The 16,946-nt window shown below is 40.9% G+C and overlaps 1 pseudogene; it reads right to left on the bottom strand.

Annotated features, from left to right (window-relative positions):
• Positions 1-1,840: 1,840 nt before the first annotated feature.
• The window catches only part of LOC145791453 (senescence-specific cysteine protease SAG12 pseudogene), a 29,080-nt pseudogene continuing 13,974 nt past the window's right edge, over positions 1,841-16,946 (bottom strand).

The following is a 16,946-nucleotide window of genomic DNA, read 5'->3' as shown; positions in this document are numbered from 1 at the left end:
GCATGTCCGCTTGAGCGGGGAAGTCAACGCTCGAGTGGGAAATACGAGCTCCCAGAAGTTTTGCAGACATGGGTGTCCACTCGAGCGGGGAGATTCACGCTTGAGTAGGGAAATTCACGCTTGAGCGAGGAGCCACGTAGTGAGACTTTCAGCTCGAGCGCCCGACTTCACACTCGAGCGTAAAAATGAGGCAACCAGTACTTTTGCAAACCTAATGGGTCTGCTCGAGCGGGGACCCCTGTTTCTGAAATTTTGTAAATGTGTTCTGTGTTTCATTTTCCGTTCTTTTTCACTTCTAAGTACTCTTAGGCATGCATTGAGCATTATGAATGAATTAAAAGAATAAGAAAGAAGCCTAAGAGGGATGTATGAATTATGAACAGATTGAATCGTTTGTGACCCATATATGTTATGTAATGTGTAGGGTCGAGCTCAAGGGTGAGTCCACCGGCAGAACACTGTGAGTAATATCTTAATAAAGATATCTGAAGTATGTTATTTGTCCAATTGCTTACTTCTATGTAAGTCTTATAAGTTCGTTAATTTGAATGGTAGAGGAATGTTTGCAATGAAAGAATGGCTGGGCCAAAGGCCAGCCTGACATGAATGAAAGAATGGTTGGGCCAGAGGCCAGTCTGACATGAATGAAAGAATGGTTGGGCCAAAGGCCACTCTGACGTGAATGAAAGAATGGTTGGGCCAAAGGACAGTCTGACCTAAATGAAAGAATGGTTGGGCTAGAGGCCAGTCTGATATGAATGAAAGAATGAATGGGCCAAAGGCCAGTCCGACATGAATGAAAGAAGGGATGGGCCGAAGGCCGTTTGACATTAATGAAAGAAAAATGGGCCAAGGGCCGTTTGACATTAATGGGTTGGGCCTGAGGCCGTCTGATGTGTTTGGAACCGCAGTTACTTGACCTATATATATATATACTAGATAGAAATATGAATTGGGCCCAAGGCCGTTTGGTGCATGTCGTTCTAAGTACTGTTCGTGTATCTTCTTTATTTGATATTATTCACTGGGCTTTCGCTCATGCTCATTCATGTGTCTGTAGGTGAGCCAAGGGAGGTCCAAACCCAGCCTCAGTGAAGTTTGTGAGAAACAGTCAAGGATTTGAAGAGTCAGCCCATACGTCTCACGCACGAGACTTGTTTTCGCCATTTTGCTATTTTACTATATTTTGTCATGTTGGCGAGAACTTTGGATTATGGTTGTATATCATTTAGATTGGCTGACTTAGACTTGAATGATCCTGTATGTACAGAACCTTGTGTTATTACATATTCTGATGTGATTTATTAGCATGTATATGCATGGATTGTTATTATGTGCCTTGTAAGCACAGCTCTATGGACAAAAGTTTTGATTTTGCTTCTGTTTGGCCCCTTTACTCTGATGAGTTATGTTTTGTTCGATTTGTGGCTGTATGTAATCTCGTGATTACTGGTTGGTTATGTCCTTAACCCATAGAGGCGAGTTCAGGTCATAACGGTATGTGTTTCGACCGCTATGAAAAAAAGGTTGACCACATGTGATGATGTGTCTTGGGAATACAAGAAATAATAATGTTATCCTATCTCTAACAATTTAAGTTTTTAGATGAGTTGTTATTTAGTAACCTAATTTTAAGAAACATAATATAACATAAAATATTAAGCGATTATATTTCTACGGTAAAAAACACATTGCGTCTTCAAACATTTGTAAAAATTAATACAAACACGAGTAGAAGAAAAAGGGAAAGACCCTCATAGAGAAAACCATTATTAGCTAGTCAGTTTGTGCATGAGGTTTGCACATAAAAGCTTAAAGCAACGTAAGTATCTTCATTATTTCACACAATTAGGTAAGAATCTTGCATGGGAATGCCACACAAGCCTTCATTTGCAACAACATCTCTTTTGATCTTCATATATCCATTCTTACCGCATCTAGAGCCCCTTGAATTCTTAACCAACCAATACTTAGTCCCATCACTAGTAGCTCCATATCCAATTATAGTGACAACATGGTCAAGATTGGTGCCACAGTTCCCAGTGAAGGTGCCACTCGAGTAAAACTTGAAGTCAGATCCATTACCTTCAATGGCAACAGAAATCGGTTGGTTGGCCACAGCTTGCAGAAGAGCCTGCTCATTATTAGATGACACATCTTCATATCCAATTATCATGGCTACAGAGGCTGTTGCTCGGGTGCTATCATAAGTGCCATCTTGTCCAACATAAAGGTAATTATCTTCTGTTGTGAGGCCATTGTTTTGTTTGATGAATTGAAAGGTTGTATCCATAGAGCCACCTCCACAACCATTGTTATCAACATTACAATCAACAAGCTCTTACTCAGACAGTGATATTAGGTTACCATTTTTAAGTTGATTAATACCTTCCATGGCTGCCACTGCTGAAAATGCCCAACAACGTCCTATATATACGATAAGCACCACGCACACACATACGTACACACAAAAAACAAATAAAAAAATAAAAGGTTATAGAAATGGAATTACAATCAAGTGGGTTATGATTATTTTACAAAAGGACATGATGTATTAACAGGTTCATGTTACATATCGATTTAGAGCCAATTCATGACCCGATTATAGTCAGCATAGGTGCTTCGACTGTTACAAGGCTCTCTTCTTTTTTATTTTTTTGGCAGCTAATCATTTTAAAATATTTACGACCACATGGCCCGATTCTTTATATATAGCAATCGATACTCCTGATACCACTACACTGTAATCATCTATGACACTATTTCAAATTCTTGATTGATATAAATATAGGTACACTACAAGAAAAGTGGGCTTAAAAGATGGAATTTTTTGCGACGACACGACTTGCCGTCGCGAAAAATGTGAGTTTTTGCGGCGATACAACTTGCTGTCGCGAAAAATAGAGTAATTGCGACGGCAGAAAATGCTGTCGTGAAAAAGGAGATTATTTGCTACGACAGAAATTACTGTGGCAAAAAAAAAAAAGAGAGTATTTGCGACGGGCTGCAGTCGCAAAAAAAAAAAAAAAGAGCTTTTTGCTATTGTAATAGGTACCGTTGCAAAAAAAAAAAAAAAAAGGTTAAAAAATTTTTTTTGTGGCTTTGAGACAGCTTCATATATATATAGTCACAAAATGGTTTAAATAAATGCAACGGTGTCGTTTTACTCTTTTTATATAACATTTTTCTTTTCACCAATTTTTTCATCTTTTTGTCTCTCTCTCTCTTCTCTTTTTGTCTCTTACTCATCACTCTTCTCTATCTGTCTGTCTCTGTCTCTCTCTCACTCATCACTCTCTATCTCTCTATCTGTCGTCTCTCTCTCTTTCCCTCTGTGTCTCTCACTCATCTCTCTACTCTCTATCTCTCTTCTCTCTCTCTCTGTCTCGCTTATCTCTCTTCTCTTTATCTCTCTCGCTCATCTCTCTCTCTCTCATACATTCATGACTCTTCTATCTCTCTTTCTCTCTCTGTCTATCTGTCTCTCTCCCCCACTATGTTCGCATTGCTCACTTTCTCCCCCTCTTCTTTATTTACCGAGCTTCCTCTCGATTTATCGATCCACTGCAAGAAAATGCACTTTTAGCGACCACTTTGTCTCTCTTTCGTTCATCACTTTGTCTCTTTATCTCTCTTTTCTATCTATCTCTTACTCATCTCTCTCTCTCACCACCCATCTTCTCTACCACCTTCACCACTACTGCAAATGTCATTCCACTACCACCACTGCTCCCACTGTTGCCACTCCACCTCTACAACTACTATTACTACCACCATCGCCACCACTCTACTACCATCACCATTACTACTGCCACTACTACTACTATCACCACTTCTCCATCACCGCCACTCCATCTCCTCTACCGCTACCACAATTTCACCACTAATCTCCTTCACCATCACTACCACTACCACCATCAGCTAATAAAAATTAAATTTGGTAACACAACAAATAAAATAAAATCAACTAGAGTAAAGTCCCAATTTCACCCATTTTTTCATCTTCATGTCTCTCTCTCTCTTCTTTCTCTTTTGCTAATCTCTCTTCTCTTTCCCTTTCTCTCTTACTCATCACTCTTTGTCTTTCTGTTTATGTTTTTTTCTCTCTCTCTCTCTCCTCTCCCTCCCCCACACTGTGCTCGCATTGCTCACTATCTCTCTCATCTCTTCTCAATTTAACGATCTCCCTCTTGATTTATCGATCTCTTTTTCTCTCTCTCTCTCTCTCACTCACTCTCTCTCTCTCTCTCTCTCTCTCTCTCTCTCTCTCTCTCTCTCTCTTCTTTCAATCGCTTATCTCTCATTTCTCTTAATCACTTGACGAAAGAGAAAAAAGTCAACAAAATGAAATGGGCCTCTCTCTCTCTCTCTCTGTTTCTCGCTCATCTCTCTTCTCTCTTTCTCTTTCTCTCACTCATCACTTTTCTCTCTGGCTCTCTCATCTCTCTTTGCTCTATATTTCTATTACTCATCTTTCTTCTCTCTCTCTCTCTTTTTATATCTTTCTCTCTCTCTATCTCTTGTTCATCTTTTTTTTGTTGTCTTTCTCTTTTTCTCTCTCTTTCTGTCTATCTCTCGCTCATCTTGTTTTTCTTTTTTTTTTTCTCCTATTTCTCTCTCTCTGTCTGTCTCTCTCTTTCTCTCTCTCTCTCTCACACACACACACTTATCACTCATCTCTCTCTATCTCTCTTGCTTATCTTTCTTTCCCTATCACTCTCTCTATATCTCTTGTTCATCTCTTTTTGCTGTCTTTCTCTCTCTCTCTCTCTCTCTGTCTATCTTTCGCTCATCTTGTTTCTCTCTCTCTTTTTTTCTTTCTCTATGTCTCTCTCTCTCTCTCTTTCACTCATCCCTCTTCTCTCTCAATCGTTCATTTCTCTCAATCACACTCATCTCTTTCTTTGAGCCCATTATTGTTGAAGAGAAAAAAAGTCAAAAAATGAAATGGGTCTCTCTCTCTCTCTCTTTCACTTTGTGTCTCTCACCCATTTCTCTTCTCTCCCTCTCTTTCACTCATCTCTCTTCTCTATCTCTCATTCATCTCTCTTCTCTATCTCTCTCATCTCTTTTCAAATATATATTTTTCAAATATTCTTTTAATTAATGTTTTAATTATTATTTTTTCAATTAATTTTTTTTCTAATTATAATGTGTATGATCTCATCGTCATAAATAATAAAAAAATAAATATAAATATTTTAGGCCTAGACAAACATGTTTTTTAGTTTATGTTTTTAAATTTTTTTAAACATTTTGTTCAAACCAAACACATTTGTAATTTTTGTTTTTCTAAAAATAAACAAAAATCAATTTATAAAATTTTTGTAAACATAAGTAAAAACGTAAACATTACCAAATGCTACCTTAAATTTTCGTTTGTGACGGTTATACTTGATGTTGCAAAAAAAAAAAAAACACTCAAAATCTGATTGGTGCTCATTTTTCCCCCTCAACCAAAAATCCCCAGCTTTCTCTCTCTCTCTCTCTCTCTCTCTCTCTCTCTCGATCGACTGTGAGCAAGGCAGACGACGGCGTCGAGCGATATCATCGATCAATCCTTCCTATCTCTCTCTCTCTCTCTCTCTCTCTCTCTCTCTCTCTCTCTTCCTCCATGTAACTCTTTCGATGATATCATCGATCAATCCTTTGCAGTAAGTGCTCATCATCGATTCACCTCTATTTGATTCATTTTATTATATTTCTAGATCCTTCGCAGTAAGGGTTCATTGATCGATTCACCCTACGAATGTCAATCTCTACATGCAGGCCATTAATCGTAACCCTAAGAATGTTCATCCTCCAAATCCACTACATCGACACGCGCCGCCCCTTGTCCTCCTCTGCCACCACCACCAGCTCCGTCGCAAAACCCAACAACCACCTCTTCCGCAGCCAATCCCCCTTCTCCACCACATCTCTCACGAGCCCTAGTCATCTCTCTCTCTCTCTCTCTCTCTCTCTGTCTATGTGTATATATACACTACCAATCGTAGCAGTTATTTTTTGAAGCAGTTAACAATATTGAGCATTTTTTAGGGGAAAAAATAAGTTACAAACCTTCAAACCCTTATGAGTTGTGCGCATTATATAGTAGTATATATATTAGTTAGATATAAAAGGTTTAATGCTATCTTTTACTAGTATTTTTAATATGAGATTTTTATGCTTGATTTGTTAGGCTGAGGTCTGTCATATATATTTTGCTCAATCAGCGGAGAGTGATGAGTTGATAGAAGAAGCCTGTTCACCTCTGTCTGCATTCGTTGAATTGCCTACTTGCCATGTTTGTCTTGGTTAGTATATATAAATTTATAATTGCTAGTTTGTTTAGTAGTGATTTGTGCATTCTTGATGGTGCATTTGGGGTTTACTTTGATTTTGGGGATTAAAAAACTGGTGAGTTGTAGGTCTTGATGTGTCCCCGGAGTGTGAATTACTTGTATTCAGTATGTCCTTAAAATTTTCAATGGCATTCTATTCTGGCATTTCGACACTTTCCATTAATTTTGTTAAAATCTGGTAGGTTCTTAAATTTTTCAATGACATTCTTTAGTGACATTTGGCCACTGCCCACAAATTTTGGTCTATTTTTCAAGGTATTCTAGAAGCAGCAGAAGTTGCAGTGCCAGTGGCTCATTTGCCTGCGAATCAGGCAACTTCTGAGGGGGCTGAAACACATGTAGCAGCAGCTACACCCATCTCTGGAGCACCTAATTCATCTCCGTTGAGTTTGTTTCCTCAGGTCCAACATTCTTATAATTGAGTTTAACCTGCATTTCTTTTCCTTCTATATCTTTCTTATATTGTTTAAACTGAAATATCAGGAAACAATTTCTGGTGGTGATGGTAGTGGTGGACTTGGTCCCCTTGATTTCCTTAGAAACAACCAATAGGTTCGGTTCGGTTCGGTTCCTATTTTATTATTTGATGCCATTCCTAGAGTTAAGAATCTTGTAATGATAGGAGTCTGGTCTTAAATTTTTGTTTTGTGAATAGTTAAGTAGTTTTATAGTGAATTACTATGAGATGAGATGAAACTAGATCATATAGATTTGTATTATTGCTATTATTGCTGTGAGGTTGTTGAAGGTTCTGAAGAGTGAGTATTTGTGGGCATCTTTGTACTAAATTATTATTTTTTCTTTTCATATTTCTCATTCATTTTCTCTTCATTCCGTAAATGCCTCTCTAAATTCAAAAGCTTAACAGACCCTTAGTGAATTCCACTTGCTACTTGGAATCTAATTATTTTCAAATATTTCACAGTAGCGTCTCTTGAAGAACATTAGGTCATGTGAATTTTAAATTGAATTTGCTTAGTTCAAGTGGTTATACTCTTAGGTTTTTATGGAGAAACTGGGGGTTGAGTACTAATTTAACATACTAACTTGTTAACATTCTACCAGAAGACAAACAAAAAAATAAGAAAACATTAGATTCTTGCAGTGTTTTCATACAATCAAGTACTTTGGTTTCTAATAATTTTTCCACCTAGGTGACGGTTCAAAGCATGAGAATCAAATCAAGAGAGAGTTTGGGGGTCAGAACATCGGTGGAGTGGAATGGATTGAATCAATTCTAAAACATGACAAAAGGTTGACATAAATGCTCACATTAGAATTATTAGAAAGTTAGGTGGATGCTCTCTGGTGAAAACCAACCATGATTAAATTGCTCTGAAATTTTGAAATCATTTTAGGTTTATTGAAAACAACAAAATTATGGAAATGGTTGTGAAGTGTTGATGACACTAGAAATAAATAATAATAATAATAATAATAAAAGACATCTTTAAGGTTTTGCTGGGAAGTGGGAACCATTCAATTGACTCTAATAGAGCGTCATGGAAAGTGGATGGAAGCATCTCTTTTAGTGGGTGTTTTGCTACTTTTTTTGTTTGTTTTGAGCATCAATGTTTTACTACTTTTGGTAGGCAACAGGTCCCTCTTGTGCATTAGTTTATTATTTTTCTTTTTAAGGTTTGCCATATGGAGAATATTCTTGTCAAGGTTACATGCGCATATACATATATATATATATATATATAATATTAATATAGGATTCGGTTAAGAAATGTTATGGTGGTATGGATAAAATTGGGTATTGAAGTGTTTGTTAATTGACAAAAAATCATAAAAGTATGATTTAATTTTGTTTCTAAAAATATTTGTTAATTGAGAAAGTTATTGGATGTTCAAATGATGTAGTTAAAATGTGTGTTAAGTATGAAAATAAGATCCAATTATGTCAATCCCTTTCCTTCTCTCTCTTGTCAAGGGCTTTGCCGCAATTGCCTATTTAGGAGTGTTTCAAACTGCACAATTCCACTGTAACACCTAACACTAGCGCACTCTTAGCTTTTCTATTGAAGGTTCTCTCAAGATGTAAGAAGAAAGGGAAAAAAAATTAGAAAAAAATTAATAAGTGCTCTTAGTGAATAAGTAAAAGATAAAAAAAAATTAAAAATCACAAAACATTTTTAGTAAATTTAATACACTTTTATTAAAAATAATATTTTTAAATATTTTAAAGACATTTTTATATAATTTTTAATGTTAAAAAATATATAAGAATCACTTCTAGCATTTGCCATAAAGTTTTATTATTATGGTGTTAGGAAATGTGTACAAGTTCTTTGAAGTTAATCATGATGACCCATTGAGGTGCTTAAAGTATGCCATGATATCATTGTGATAATGCTAGAAACTTACATATTTAATTTATAAATTTATTTATAATAATGTGTTAAGTAAATTGAGTCCCCCTATAACAATTCAAAAGTTCTATTTAGATATTTGTTGATAACCAATTGGCAACTTAGAATTTGAGATGTTGACGCCTCAAAATCCCCAAACGGTGTCGGAGTAGCATGAAACTTGGCACACACGACCGCCTAGGCATGAGAGACTTGTGGGAGAAGACGAGACTCAAATCAGATTCTCGGTTTGGGAGTTAGAGCCGGATTTCATTATACACAAATTAGTCTCTTAAGAAACTTCGAATTCGAGGTGTTGATGCCCCAAAATCACCAAATTGAGTCAGAGTAGCACGAAACTTGGCACTGTAGACACCCCATTTTTGACCGTCCTCAAGACTTGGACGTCACCGTTTGAACACTCGGTGATTATCCATGTTTGTGTTCGTTTGGAGTTCCCGGAGGTCTCGGCTTGCGCGCCCCGCCTCAGGATCCCCGAACTCGACCGTTTAGTGTCTGGTTTTGCACCAAACACTTGCATCTTGCCTTTGAGAGGCAGAGTGGGGCTTGTAGACCATCCCCACCCTTCACCGGCAGTGGCTAGATGCCACCGGCTGGTTTTTCCTGCCACCGGCAATTTAGTTTGCCGGTCGGCACTATTTGTTGCCGGTCAGCACTTTTTTGTGCCGGTCGGCACTTTGTTTGGCCAAGATGGCATTTTTTGCCAGCCGATTGCTGTTCATCTGCTTTTGCAGATATTTTTGGACAGCTGTATAACTTTTGCTCCCCTCCATACACGTGTATGGAGGGATCTCCCTCTTGCAAAGCTTGTCTTGTAAGCTTTACAAGAGGCTTATAGAGAGAGCTCCCTCTAAGGCAAGAAGAAGAGGCTTAGACATTTTTGAGAGAGAGAAGACAGAGAAGAGCTCTGGTTTTTCTAGGGTTAGGATTAGATACACTCATCTATCTCTCTTTCCCTCTCATTTTGTTCACTAGGTGTTTTGTGCCTTACTATTGCACACAAACACCTAGTGTTTCACCTTCCTCTAGGAGCTGAGGTTCTAAAGAGTGTGTTTTGGAGTTTTTGTCTTGGATTCAAGCTCAAGGAGGCCATTGGAGCATCTTTGTTGAAGAAGGCATCAAGGGTGAGAAACTAGTCCTTTTTTTCCCCTTTTTTGCATCAATTTCCTACTAGTCTTAGAGCTGTTTTTGTGATTATTGTATAACATAAAAAAGTTCTATTTTTAAGCCCTCTTTATTGTTTATTAAGAGTGTTTTGTTGTTTGAGGGGTGTTGACCACCCTTAGGCCTCAAAAGGCCTCATTTTGAGCCATTTTGTGCTAGCTCCGGGATTTTGGTGTTGAGGTCTCTTCACCACTGAAATCTTGAGGGATTTCAGTGGTGAAGATGATGCTTTGAAGTCCCAAGAAGGAGAGGGCCACCCCCTCTCCTTGTTGTCCTTGAAAAGGGCACATTTTGGCCTCTTAAAGAAGCCTATGCTTGAGTGTGTGTTGAGCATGTTTGGTTTGTTTTTCATGCTTATATATCCATGTTATAACATGATTTAAAGTTGGTTTTGGAACCTTATGCATGTTTAGCATAGTTGCCATGTAATGCCTTATTTGTGCCTTAACATGTTCTAGGTTGTTAGCCTTTGTTGGAGCATGTTTTAGGCTTGCATTTGTGAAGTTTATGTGCTTATTTTGCCATGTTTTAGCTCTGTCCATAGTCGTTTGGGTTGATCTTTGCATGCATTATATAGCTCCTTTGTATTTGGGCTTGTTGGCCTTGAGTATGTGCATGTGTAGCATGCCATCTTTGCATTGTTTTGGTGATTTGGGATCATCCTACATGCTATTTCAGTCCCATTTCCATGCTCGTTGGATTGCCTTGCATGTCTCTTTAATGCTTTGAAAGCATGTGTTGCAATGCTCCATGTTTTGGCCATGGTGCATGCCTTTGTATTTGGGCCACTTAGATGCCATCTAAGGAGTCCTTTGGCCTTGTTTTAACATGCTAAAAATCTGTTTTTAGTTGTTTAATGCATGCCATGTTTGGTCATGATAAGTGTAGTTCAATGCCTTATCGACTTGCCTTGAACACTTGGACTTTTTGTTGCATGCTTGACTTGATTTATAACTTGATTTGGCATCATTTTATAACATAATTTTAGGGCTCATGTTGCATGCTAATTAGTCCATGTTCCCTCCTTTCAAGTGTGCTTGAATGTTGTTTGATTCATGCTTAAGTGTTGGTCCTTATGAGCATGTGTGTGTGCATGCCATTTAGCCCTCACTCTTTAGCACTTATGGCTACTGTTTTAGGCCTTTTTAGAGTCGCCTAATTCATGTTTAAGTCCATCTTTGCACTCATTTGTATCGCCATATGTATGCTTGCATAAGTGTTTTGCCATGCCATGTTGCATCCTTAGCTTGTATGCCTAGGTTGCATTGCATCTTGCATGCATGCCTTGTTCCTTGAATTGGTGATAGGAATTGGGCCTAATTTGTTTGATTGGTGTGCATTGCATTTGAAACCAAAGTTGCATACTTGGTTCTTTGGGCCATCATGCATGGAAATGCGTGATTGGTGGTCCGAGAACCGAGGCACATGTCCCTTTGAGTCATCACAATGATAAGAGACATGGTTGATGCATACATACCTTGAAATATGCTGCCATGCCATGTTTTGCCCTTTGTTGCTGTGAGTTGCAGGTTCTGCAGGAATACTCTGCCGACCGGCAGTTTAATGTGCCGACCGGCACAATTTTCTCTGCCGACAGACCCTATTTTGTGCCGATAGCCATACTACACTGCCGGCGGAAGTTTCATTCAGCCGGTGATGATCCCCTCTGTCCAAGGATGCAGTCCTGAGGCTTTGACAGCCTCCAGAGGAGGAAAGGAAGGAAAACAGAGGCAGCTTGTGCATGGTGGCGCGTTTCCCGAGACGCTTTCCTGCTTTAATTAATTTAATTTAATTTGTTAATTAAATTAGTTAATTTGTAATATTAATTAGCTTGCGTAGTTAGTTAATTTGTAATATTTATTTGGTCCCTCCGAGCGAGGGCAAATCTGTAATAAGTGTGCGTGGGTGTGTGTATGTCTTCCAACCTCACTTCTTTCTTCCCTTTTATTTACCTGCTTATGATGGTAGATTAGGGCATGTTTAATTCAGCATACCTCATGCTATGCATGTGTGCATCCATGCATTTGTATTACATGCATTAGGCTCGGTACATCACGCTAATTGCATCAATACTCCAATTTTCAAACTGAATACGTGATAATTGTGCATTTTCACATGACATGTTTAGGATAGCCGAGCATATTCTAGCAACATTTTGTATGCGATGCATTAGGCACTTCACATGGACTTGGATCATGCATATTTGCTAACAAGTTCTTTGTTTTGGCACGGAGTACTATGTAAGTATTTCTGCTTTAGCATATCGCATGAGTGTGAATGTTGCCATAACAGCATGCTTAACATGTGGCTAGATGCTTATGTGTTAAACTGTTTTGAATGCCTGTGGGTGAAGGTTGGGTTGTTTGAGTTGGAAAAACTCGTTGAAATCCGTCTTTTAGCCTACTTGCGAGTAGCAAATTCCAAAGCATTTTCAAACCAAACGGATATGCAATGCTTATTTCCAAATTAGGCAATCTAGTCTATACTTGTTTGCTGTGCGCATAACATAGTAATTCTAGGGTAATAAATGGAATAAGAACACGTAAAGTTTTCAAAAACGGATATCACGGTTAGTAGAGGCCGGTCTTCGGACTGGGCGAAAGGGGGTGCTCATAGCTGACCTTCCCCGATCGTACCCAAGCTCCCGAGCCGAGACAACTCCGGTGATGACGGACATGTGGCCTTCGGCACCGAGTCAGGGTTTCCTAAATTCTCCCATTTTAAAATATTTAGGTGGCGACTCTGTATCTGGCAAAGCAGTCCATGTTTGGCACTACTTTTTCAATAAAATCTGTTTTCTCAAACGATTTGCCAGATTTGGACTCTTTGGTTCAGATTTAGAACCGTGACTACAAATCGAGTACGAACTGTAGCACGAGGCCCACGCGGGCGCTGCTACAGTTTCTGGCGACTCTGCTGGGGAATTTAGAGAGCTTGACTCGAACGCATGATATCCTGTTTTGATTCCATTTATGTGTCTCTTTGCATTGCATGTGCATTGATGCGCCTAGGAACACAGTGTTTGCCATCTGCCATTCCTGAACGGTTTGCCGGAGGCTTGTCTTGTCAAGGCATGTCCATAAGGCTGACCGGCTATGGGCTCTGACAGCATGGGAACACAAACCCCGGTTTTACCGGGGCACCCTTTTGACCATTCGACCTAGTGCATATTCGGAATCCATAGTGACCATTCCAAGTTAGGACAGGTTGTTTACCCGATGTTAGGTTGTTTGAAAACCGCTGTGTGCGTAGTGAAACCCTAGTTCCTGACAAAATAGGACAGGGAAACCCTACCCCAACATAGGGGTGTTTTGTTCTCTTTACTTGCTATGTGCTTTTAGAGTGTTGCTCTACAGGAACGCACATGTCAGTTTGCAAGTCAGAGTATCTAACCTGGGAACACCAGTATCAGTATCAGTTGTGAGAATCAGTTATCCGCGGGTATCGGTTCAGTTTTCGGGAACAGTAATTTCTGGGAATAGTGATCAGTAGAAGGGAACAGTTGTGTAGCTACACCCGTGCTTGATCAGTTTGGGCTGAAATGCTATCTGTTTTTCCTTTCAGTTCAGAGAGTCGCAGAGTTGAAACAGAATAGCCAGTGTCCCCCTTTGCTGAGGCAAGATTTATGGCGGCACAAAGTTCAGAAGAAATTGTGGTTATGGCAGCTGTATCGGAGCAGGGGACCGCTCCGCAGAGTGAGGCCAATATCAGTATGTCATACCCGCCCAGGTCGCCCGTTGTGCACCCGGTTTGGGCTCCCCAGTTATACCAGGCTCGTGAGCCCACCACCTTCGAATTGATGGGGATGATAGGCGATCTCCAAAGGTCTGTGGCAGACCTCGCCTATGGAATGTCGGCTTCACCGCCAGCGACGCCGTACGCCGGGAATTTTGTACCACAGGAGCCCCCGCTACTGGGGCGGATTGTGATAGAGCTCAGTCAGCCAGAGGTGGCTTCCGGCTATAGCCACGATATGTCAGCACCAACCCAGGCCCTCGATCAGGCCGAGGCCAAAGGAAAGGACAAGGCAAAGGTAGACGCCGACCCCATTGAGCAACTGCTGTGGGCAGTCGAGGCTCTGAAGGCCAGAGGGATGAACAAGCAACAAACATCTACGATCGTGATCAAAGCTGTGGATGATGCTTTCCCCGCTCCGATCAAAGGCAGTTCAAGCCAGACAGAAAACCGGGATGGGCCCCGTCATGCCCAGACAATTCCAGTAGCTCCCACCCCTGCACCGGGGAAGGTTCAAAAAGCCAAGGCAGCGCCAGCTGATCCTTTCGCCAGCGCATCTGGCAAGAATCCTCAAACTGCAAAGTACCTGCCCCGAGGGCGCAGGGTCTTTCACGACCTCCACATGCCTTTGTCTAGGGCATTGCTGATATTGGCGAAGAATGGGCATCTTAAGCCTTTGGAGTCCCGGCCACTCCCGAAGAATCTCCCCGCCACTCATGATGCTACCTTGTACTGCGCGTACCATCAGCAGTCCGGTCACAGTACCGATGGATGTTCCCGCCTTCGTCATGAAGTGCAGGATTTGATTGATAACAAGGTTATCCTACCACCCACCTCGGGCAAGCCCGTCACCACTCAGTTGCTGGATTTCGAGGGCTCAGATACTGCGAGTATGTAAAGTAAACCGCCTGCGGGCAACATTTGGTACATTTTTGGATGAAGCGTCTGGCACGCATTTTTGAGCATCGGTGAGACCGAGTTTTGTAAATCCCGGCTTGGATGCCGAGTCAGTCTTTTGTTTTGAGTCTGTCTCTTTGTCTTGAGTCAGTTTTTTTTTGCTTAAGGGTCTGTCTTGTTGTATCGAGTCAGTCCCCGTTGTATGTAATACCAGGTGATTCTGGGGTTGTTGCCTCGAACACCGTTTTGTTTTGTAATTATCTGTTTTTGTTTTGAGTCTGTCTCTACCGAGGGGCCAGTTGCACCAACAAAGCCGATCGAAACAGCTGTTGCTATCTCAACCTTCATGCTTGCTTTCAGCATAAGGACCAGAGAATTTGAATAGGCTGACAGTACATCTCGCCTGCTCTCCTGTGTGCCCAAACTCATTGCATTAACCTAAATTTTTCAAAAAAAAAACAAACTTTTGAACACTGCGGTGATGAAAACGAAGAGGAAGGAATTCCTCGGGTTTTGCAAAATTTTGATCATTTTGAGAGAAAGAGAGGCGTGCTAAGCCATTTTATGAATGAAATCATGCTTGTCGGCGTGAGTACTGAGAAGGACCCTGGCCTGATCCAGATTGGTTCCACACTATCTTCGGCACGAGCGATTCGTCACCTTCTTAAAAACTTTCAAAAGCAAATGTTTTACGCGGCCCTGCGAAGACTTGTGTGGAATCACTCTTGAGATTGCGCAGCCTAGGATCGCTCTCAGTCTCAAGATTCAACCTATTTGTTTTCCGAGTTTGAACCCGTTCAGAATGTTCAGAAAGTTCAACGGACAAACGCCATGGAGGCCCGTGTGGCCAGTTTCGAAACAGCCCTCGAGCAGGAGGCACCAAAGCCGAATCAGAAGGAGTAGATCTCGTCGGAAGAAGCTCGTAGAGCAACCGAGATGGATTCTCCGCGAATCAGTGCAACAGCCGTTCTCCTAGATACAGAGAGGCTTCAAAAAAAAAACATTTGGCATGGACTTGCTACACTTTTACCCTTTGAGAGGCTCGCTGGGCCGAAAACCCGGAAGGGCGGCCCAGGCAAAAGTTAGAGCAAGAGAAAAATACAACAAAAAAGAGAAAAATACAAAAAGAAAGATTGAAAAAGAAGAAAAGAAAAAATAGAAAAGAAAAAGAAATGAAAAAGAAATAGAAAATGAAAAGAAGCTCGCAAGGTCGAAAACCTGCATTGGGCGCCTTGGCAAAAATAAGAGCCAAACAAAGTGAAGGTTAAAATACCCGAGTGGACCTTAACCGGAACTACGTAAGGCTTGATTCCCATGTTTGGGATATGTAGGCAACTTCATCATGAAGTCCAGCCCCCAACGCTTTCATAAGCGTCTCAGTCCATGCAATGATTTCGATTTCATCCCAAAGTCCAGTGGCCAACGCTCCCAAGGCGACTGTGTCCATATATGTGTTGTGACCGTCTTCGTCATCTCTATGTCTGAGAGTTCGACCACCGCCAATGAAGACTGTCTGCGGACTGCTGCGGCACCATCCAAACAAGGGGCAACTTTCCGTTGCCGCGAGCCGCCGTGAGCCGCCATTCAAACTAGGGGCAACTTTCCGTTGCCTCCCACCCCCCTTCAAACCAAGGGCAATTTTCCATTGCCTCCGATCCGAGGTTGCGCATCTCGAAGAGTAAGTTCCATGCTTGTTGAGCATCAGCTGTTTGAAAAATAGTTTTTGAAAATTTTTACTGAGGTTGACTATTTTCTCGAAAACTATTTCATTTTCCGAAACCGGACCATTGTCTTGGACCCAAAAGGAAAATTTTCAGTGCTTGCTGCCTGACTTGCATGCTTTTCAAATCAAAAGTCGAACAAGTACGTTAATCTGACTCTCATTTTGATCAAAACCGTTTTAGTAGAAAGCAAAAACGAAAGAATGGTTAAAATGATGAACTAGGGGCACAGTTGAGCCAGGCGTTCTGTCTTTCCCCCGTCATCGACGTACTTACCAGAAGAGCGCTCTGCCCGCCAGAAGAAATAGCCGTGAGCTAACGGTGTTGAGCATGAACCCGCACCTTTCCATTTATCCATCAAATCACCCCGGGGAGGGATGAAAAATGAGAGATTGAAGAATAGAGAGGTGTAAGTTGAGAGAAAAGAGAGGAAAAGGGTTTTGAGAGAAAATCCGAGCTTGAGAGTCGAGTGATGTGAGGATCACAAATGAGAAAGGGTGGGAAACAATACCCAGATTGAACTGGCTCCTCGTGGTCCGAGGTCCCCCATCTTCGTTTACGCGTCTGTGTGTCGTGTCTCTTTCATCTGACGGTCTCGTCTTTTGTTTTGAGTCTCTCCCGTGCGTGTCTCGTTGTGTTTAGGTCGTGTACCTTTATATTTGAGTCCTCCCCGCTGTGTTCGGTTGTAGGCTCGACATCCCGGTTTGAAA

The sequence above is a fragment of the Camellia sinensis genome, chromosome 5, assembly GCF_055761805.1.
Source record: "Camellia sinensis isolate YWXY chromosome 5, ASM5576180v1, whole genome shotgun sequence".
Taxonomy (NCBI): domain Eukaryota; kingdom Viridiplantae; phylum Streptophyta; class Magnoliopsida; order Ericales; family Theaceae; genus Camellia; species Camellia sinensis.
Note: the sequence above shows the minus strand (reverse complement) of the source record. Positions and strands in the feature narration are given on the sequence as shown.